This window comes from Pinus tabuliformis, chromosome 1_2 (genome assembly GCF_031772625.1).
Source record: "Pinus tabuliformis cultivar Carrire ecotype Pingquan chromosome 1_2, CPIR1, whole genome shotgun sequence".
NCBI lineage: Eukaryota > Viridiplantae > Streptophyta > Pinopsida > Pinales > Pinaceae > Pinus > Pinus tabuliformis.
The window spans coordinates 1,103,534,152-1,103,542,569 of NC_142298.1; positions in this window are offsets into that span (position 1 = coordinate 1,103,534,152).

Below are 8,418 nucleotides of genomic sequence, written 5' to 3' on the forward strand. Positions count from 1 at the left end.
AACAATCATCAAATGTGTTTCTGTATACAGTAAAATCATCCATATAAACCTCTACACATTTATGAATTAGGTCAACAAAGATTGCAAGGACTACTCTTTGAAAAGTAGCAGGTGCATTACATAACCCAAAGGGTGAAAAATTGTATGCATATGTTCCCCATGGACAAGTAAATGTGGTTTTATCTTGGTCCTCTAATGCTATCTTAATCTGATTGTATCCGCTAAACCCATCAAGAAAAGAAAATAATTTCTTTCTAGCTAATGAATCTAGTACTTGGTCAATGAATGGTAATGGGAAGTGATCTTTTAATGTTGCTTTGTTTAGTTCCCTATAGTCTACACATATTATCCATTTTCCATTTTTCTTTGGCACGACAACTAAGGGTGAAACCCATTGACTATCTGAAATAGGATAGATGAATCCTACTTGTAACAGTTTTTGTAGTTCCTCTTTCACTATTTCTTTCATCATAGTATTCATTCTTCTTTGTGGTTGTCTCACTGGTTTGATATGATCATCAGTATATATATGGTGAATATCCTTGCATGAATTCCTTACATGCCTATATAGTCCCAGGAAAAATATTTTGAATATTTATGTAATATTACAGTTACCTGTTGTTTTGTGATGTTTGTATATTATTACCAATATATAAATTCTTTTGTGGATTGATTTCAACAATTTTTCTTTGAGAATTGGTAATTGAATTAACAAGAAAAATGATTTTAAATGAATTCTAGAATGATTGAATAGTACAGTTTTCCTGAAAACATTGATTTAAACGATAATTTGTAGCTTCATATTGTGTTATTCTTAGTTTCTCAAAAATATCAGGTGTTGTGATAAAAAGATCTATTAAATCCTCATCTTCTTCCTATTCTCTAAAATTTAAGGCTTGACTACAGGTTAAAATGGGCTAAGTGTTTTCTTGTTCATCGCCAAGCCATGATAGTAAAGGAGGATATTTAGTGGGAGGATAGAGTATAATATGTTTCCTTTCATCTCCATGTGCTATGATCATGCTTCCTAATCCCCATCCAATGAAGGCATCTACTGTGGCTCAGCATGGTCTGCCAAGAATTAAAGCATGGCCTCCTAAATTTGTTTTTGGTTGTAATGCTTGCGAATATTAAATACTTCATTGTTTCTGTCGTCATGACATTTATAGTAGCCCCTAGATCAATTAAATATTTAGGAACTGAAAAATTATTGATTGAAATGGTAACCATGGGTATCCCTGGATCAATATATTTTTCAATTTTTGATTTTGTAGACATGAGACTAGCTAATTTTCCAATTGACTTGAATTTTGGGTGGATCTCTTTTCTTTCTACCAATTTGCTTAATGCATAATTACTTTATTTTATTTTTTTTCTTTAAATTGGTATTTGCTTAATAGATTGCAACAAAGGAATTTTAACAGAAGCATTATGTAATTCTTCTACAATATCAAGTTCACGAAAAGAAATTGGATTTTTGATTTTATGTTCTACTAACCTCTCTGGATAAGGTGGTTTTTGAGTCTTAATAGAATTTCCTTCCTGAATTTGATTTTCTGGATGATATTTTTCAGATTGTTCTCCTTGTTCAATTTTTTCTTCAATTATTGGTGGAGAGTCTTTGTATAATACTTTTGTAGACCTTAACTGGGCATCTTGTATAGGAAGAATAGAATATGTAGGAAATAATGTTGTTTCTTCCATATTATATGCTACCCTTTCCACTTTATGACTCAAATTTTCTACTACCTGGGGTGGTAATTGACTTTGTTTGGGTGGTGCTCAATTAGAAGGTAGTTGAAGCTACTGAGGTTGAGTTAGTGCAAGGATTAATTGTTGCATAAATGGATTTGATTGAGTCGATTGCTGGAATTGTTGATATGGAAATGATTTTTGAGGATGTGGCTACTGATATGATGAATAAGATTGATATTGTTAAGGGTAAAATTATTGAGGAGGTTGGGCTCCATAAGCGTATCCTTGCCAACTTTGTGAAGGTTGGTTTTGTTTTTGCTGAGGAGGCCAAACCTGGCATGGAATAGAAGTATTCCTTAATATTGAAAATTTTGCAGAATTTGTTGACGAAACTGTTGAGATGTTCTTGAAAAGCATGGTTGCCAAACTATTCTTCGTGCAATATCATAAAATCGTTGAGTTTCTTCTATTTTAATTTCTTGCAACTCTTTTAATGTTGGACAATGTTATGTAACATTAATTTTTTTACATAGCCCAAAAACATCTATATTATCCAAAGTACATTCTCATAAAAGATGCCTCCTACTACACTTAGGATAAAAGATTGACTTCTTCTTGTTGTTTCTTCTTTCCTTTTAATACATCACCTTATGTTCCTAAGGTACTTAAAACATTTGTTTTAAATTTTACTAACAAACTGCCCATTTCTGCTCTTGTCACTACTCCTACTGCATATTTGGAAGCTCTAGAAGTTACATCTCTTTTCCCTCTTTTAGATCTTCCTATAGAGTGCTTTTGACATAGTTCGGTTATTTCATAAAATCGTATGTATGAAATATCTCCTTTACCCATTACATTTAGAATATCAAGATACTCATCTCTTATTCCTTTAAGAAAAATTGCTCTAATGGTATCAGGATCTAGGGAACGTTGTTTGGATTTTTACACATTGTAGAGGAATCATTCCAAATATTCCTCCATTCTTTTTGGGACATTCTAAAAATGTCTTCCTTTGAATCTTTGGGCTTGCAATGGGCTTTATAATTCTTAAGAATTTTTTTCTTCATTTTGTCCCAAGAAGTGAACGAGTGTTCTCGTAATCCGAAAAACCGTTTTAATGAAAATTCTTTAAGAGTAGTAGGAAAAAGATGAATCTTATGTGTATCATCAGTGTAACCATAAGCTCTACATAAGATGTCAAATTCGAACATGAAATAATCAAGATATTTAGTAGACATTTGGTACATGTTTGGTAAAATTGAAGGTGGAATATTCTTCATCTTTATTTCTTCTCCTAGAATTTCTTTAGTATCCAGAATTAGAAATCCAAAAGTAGCATCATGATCATTTTCTTCATCTCGTCTTCTTATATGATCGTATTCTCTTTTGAGGTCTTCCTCTCTTTTCCTTTCTGCTTCTCTTTTGGCTTCTTCTTGTCTTCTCCTTTGCAATTCTTTTTGTTGTTTCTCATATTGTATCCTTTGTTCAGGAGTGAGGATAGTAGATCCTTGTCCTTCTTCTCCCATATCTTTTTTAAGTAGTTTCAACTATTTCAATAGCAATTTGAGATTCAACTTGTTCTTTGTTTTCAAAAATAGGTTGATTTATTTGTTCAAGAATGGGCTGATCAATTCGTTTTCTTGTTGCTTTTTGTTTTCCTATGGAAGGTATTTCTGTTTATTTTTGTCTTCTTTTCACCTCATAGGCTAGCAAAGTTTTTCTTTCTATAAGAGTTAACCTTTATCCTGAATGTTGTTTTTCCTCTAATTCTCCCAAACTTGATTTTCCAACAATTGGTGTAGTTAATTCAAATGGAGGCAGACCTGCTTCTACCAATGGTTTAGTAATTGGGGGGTCTTGTTTTACGTATCTACCCTTTTCATCTCTATACCTAGGCATAAATGACCATAATGAAAAATTCTATCTATGTTTTTGTTTCTTTTATGTTTTCTTCCAAATAATCTTCCTAATTAGTTATATCCAAAATATGCTTACGCAACAACAATGCCAAAAATGTCATCTCAATTTACTGTATAAATTAAGACATGTATTCTACTATCAATTCTTGTTGGTAATCTTAGAAGCAAATGAAAATTGATGGACTTTCAGGTAAAAGCTAATGTAGGAAGTAGTTATGAAAACAGAAGTGCATATTGCAAATATAAATCATTCTAAGAATGGAAATACATATTATAAATTACTTCTCACAACTAAAGAAAAAACTATCCACGTCTATTCCAAAAAACACACATTATTGGTAAATGAAATTAGGCTATTTTAGAAAAACAAGGAGGAGGATCTCTCAAGGAGACCTGGTTGTCCTCCCACAGAAATTCTATAATAAAAGTGCCAATATCTAAGTAAGCAAGAAATCATGCAATGAAAGCATAAAAACTTAATCTAGTAAAACTTGAAATAAGTGAATCTTGTCCAGTCTTTGTTTTAGCTCACGGAGAAGAGACTCCCTCAAGCAGAGCTAGTTGACCTTCAACATTCAAGCTAATCACTAAAATAAGAAATACTCACTTAACACATTTTATAAAATAAATTCATATTAAAGATATCTACAATTATTTACAGAAATTGAATATTATAAACATGGAAAATCAAAGTAGCATATGCACAAATATAAACATGATACAAAAAGTGTACTTAGCTTGGATGGGGGCCCTGCATCCTTTTTGGTACACTTTCTAGAATATTCAGATACAACAACTCATTCACTCCATCAAACACAAACAAATCATGAAGCAATTTTTTTGTCTTCAATTATCTCAAAAATAATAAGTTTGTCTACATAATTCTAAGTATGAATGCCTCTATTAAATAGGAAAAATGATAATGAGATAAGTTAAAAAATCTAAAAAAACCATCATTAATGTTATCCCACTTCATTAGGTCCAAGCCATCCATTAGTTACAAGAAAGCTAGAAAAATTACAAAAAATCCTAAAACTGCCTCTTTTTAATAGGGATATCTTGGTGATAGGTCATGTTTGACCAGATTTGAACAGACTTGTATTTTCTGATTTTGACCGAGCCAATAGTTGTTCATCCATCCTTGGTTCCTAATATTTCCAAATATCTATCCATCTTGAGCCCAGTTTTCCTACATATATCACTTGAACAAAGCTATTAGGATACTTTCCAGTTCTCTCAAAAAATGCTCTTGAAACCAAATTTTTACAAAAATATCTAAAAATTGAAAAACATAATTTATTTACCTGAATATGCATAACAAGGTCAAAATAAGGCATATATGGATGATATAAGGTGGAAAATGATGGAATTTAAGTGGATTTTTAATAAGAAAAATTTATGAAAATAGAGGACCAACAAGAAGTATACATTCTAGTGTTGAATCCTTCATCTGGATCTTGGGGGGGACCCCCAAGATATAAAAAATTAAAATGGATTTTATGGGGAGAGGCTCCCAAGATCTAAAAAATTGAAATGGCAGAAGTAAAGAGGAGAATACACAATAGAGAAGCTACAACGATTTTTTTTATTAAAACAGATAATAACTATAAAGGCTACATTGTGGTGGACAATCTGGCCTTTCGCAAAATGCGACTTGTTACATATATCATTTTTTGGTTACTTACCACGGGTAAATTCCATGGCTGGGTAAATACCGTGGGTGAATGAATACCATTGGGTGATGTCACATACAATACCATGGGAAAATATCATGGGTGAATGAATACAATGGGTGGATGGCACTTACAATACCATGGGTGGATGAATACCATGGGTAAATATGAAGCAATGGTCCTCATTGCGTGAATTTCCCTCCTTAGAAGCATGTGTTGAATATGAAGATCCACTAAAGAGAAGATTTTTTTGTGGTTAACCCATAACCATGATGAATGGAGATTTGTGGATAGAGATACCTTGAAATGCTTGTGACCAACTGTGATAATAATAGTGTGCGGCCTAGAAAATGGACTTCAATGAAGTGTTGGTTTGTGAATGACCCATAACCATGAAAAACAAATATGCAAGGATAGATATACCCTGTAATTCGTGGGATAAACTATGATACTAACAATGTGTGGCCTAGCAAATGGACTTCGATGGCAGAATTTTGTGTGGTTGAGCAATAACTGTGATGTTGACTATTGATGAAGTAGCAAGTGCCTACATAGCCTAGGGTGGAAGGGAAGATCTCTAAAGAACCCAATCCAGATGCTGTTATGCACAAACTGATGAATGTTAAGAAGGTCCCTACTAAAGTAGTGGAGGAGGGCACATCTACATAGGGAACCCACTCTGAATGTTTCTCTAGGTTTAAATTAGACATAAATGAGTCAAAATAACTAATAATATTTATTATAACCTATTTTTGGTAATACAATTACCATTCTGCATCTACCCATGTGTTTGAAATTCCTATTTGGACACGCTGGAAACTCAAATTTGCGTTGCAACATTTTTTCCATCACAATAGTTCTCAAAAAATAGATGATGTTAGATCAGCTATATTGCCCTCGTCTAAACATCGATTCAACCAATTTTTTTTTTATTTGGTGACTTTTCAATTGGAGTAGAAATATGCAATATTTTTTCTAAAATTATGGACAAAAACTGCAAAAAAATCATAGGTGAGTCATCGTCTATGAATTGTTGTCAAAAAAATTTCTACAACACTGCTGATTATAAATCAGCAATATCTCCCTCATCTAGAATCCGATTCGGCCAATTTTTTTTTTCAATGTAGTTATTTTCTTCAAGGAATATGTATTCGTTATTTTATTTTCTAAATGTTTCACCAAAAATTTTAGATCTGATCTGCAAACTTGTCGGCCAAAAACATTACTAGAAAAAAAATGAAAAAAAAATTCTTCCCGGTTTGCCCAAGAAAGTGCTCTATGCATGTCGTAGCACGTGCATGAAGATTGTTGAAGATTTCTAAAAAAATTTGAAATTGATATCCATCAAATCCTCATTCTCATGGAGTCATAACATGAATCTCCTACCATTGATTCGGATCTTGTGGGGAGGCCCTCGAGATTGAAAAAAATGAAATGGACCTTAGGGGGGAGAGACCCCCAAGATCTGAAAAACTGAAATGCTAGAAGAAAAGAGGAGAATATACAATAAAAAACTGCAAAGTTTTTTTTTATTAAAACAAATAATAATTGTAAAGGCTGCAATGTGGTGGACAATCTGTCCTTTTATAAAATGTGACTTTTTACTTATAGCCTTTTTAGGTTACAATACCACAGGTAAATTCCATGGGTAAGTAGATTCCATGGGTCAATGAATACCATCGATCATTGTCACATATAATACCATGAGAAAATACCATGGGTGAATGAATACCATCGACTGATGTCACATACAATACCATGGGAAAATAACATGGGTGAATGAATACCATGGGTGGATGCTACTTACAATATCATGGGTAAATTTCATGGGTGGATGAATACCATGGGTAAATTCTATGAGTGGTTGAATACCATGGCTAGATGCCATTTTCCATTCGGATCAATCCGCCTATGAACTCTTGCTCCTTAGCTTTCCTTAACTAAATCACAAACTAGGCTCATTCATGAATTAAATGGCAGGTGTATTCTAGTTGAACTTTTGTAGCATAAAAAGGTTTTCCACTATGCTCTCCTTCTCCTTTCCTCCCTTGAGAGTTTCCCATTATATAGGCCATTCCTCAATCTGAGAGGATTTATCTATAAAATTAGGTCCAAGAGAAGTTAGGCATCCTCGCATATGGATTAGGCGCATAGAAGTCATAAATAGGATTGATGGCATCTGAACCAAACAATTTCAAGTCACGCACAAGTTTCGTGCTAAACTATAATATTTTCCAAACTCATTGAGAGTCTTCTTCTCAATTATAAGTATATTCACAATTTTGAGATAATTATTATTTCGTAATTATGAAATTATGATTCAAAAACTTATGGAAAATTAGTCAATTATGTAATTACATCTCTATAGCATCCAATTACTTATCTGTAAGACTCACATGAGAAAAAGAAAGGGTTGAAGGGGATGCATTTTGGCTCGCTACTAAAGGAATTTAAGCTGTGATTCCTCTTACTGAAGTGAAGTGGTAAAAATGGTTATAAAAGATATGTGGGATAATTCTTTGTTTGGTAAAATTTCCATAAACACAATATTAATGCTAATGGGTTTCCAATTTTTGCAACATATTCCATCACCTACGTCATCCAACATTGCCTTCTAAGATCTCTATATTCTCTCTAGATAATATTTACTATGGTAATTTTTATATTTGAAATATGTAGATACGATAGACACTATAAAATAAAAACAAAAAGGATGATGGTACTTAAATGAATGAGTAAAATTGTATGGCATCATGGTAATGAGAAAATTTTAAAAAATTTGAAAGAAGATTTTACTTTTCCTACAAGGACCTTTCCTATTGTCCCTGGATGATATGGGTGCATGTTTATTTTCTCACATCTTCCTGAATTAATAACTCGGTTTTTCTTCTTACAGTGATAATTGTTTCATGATGAAAATGAAGTGATTTCTTGGCTTACACATGGAAGACTCATTTTGGATGGTTCAATATTTCATATTTGCCCACCTTTGAACTTATAATCCCTTTGCTTTCATGCAATCATATTATTCTATTATATATCTTATTTGACATAACGTAGAGTACATTATAAAAGTCGTGTTGTATCTCTCCAAAATAATAGAAACCATATAAAACAATTTCTATGTGATA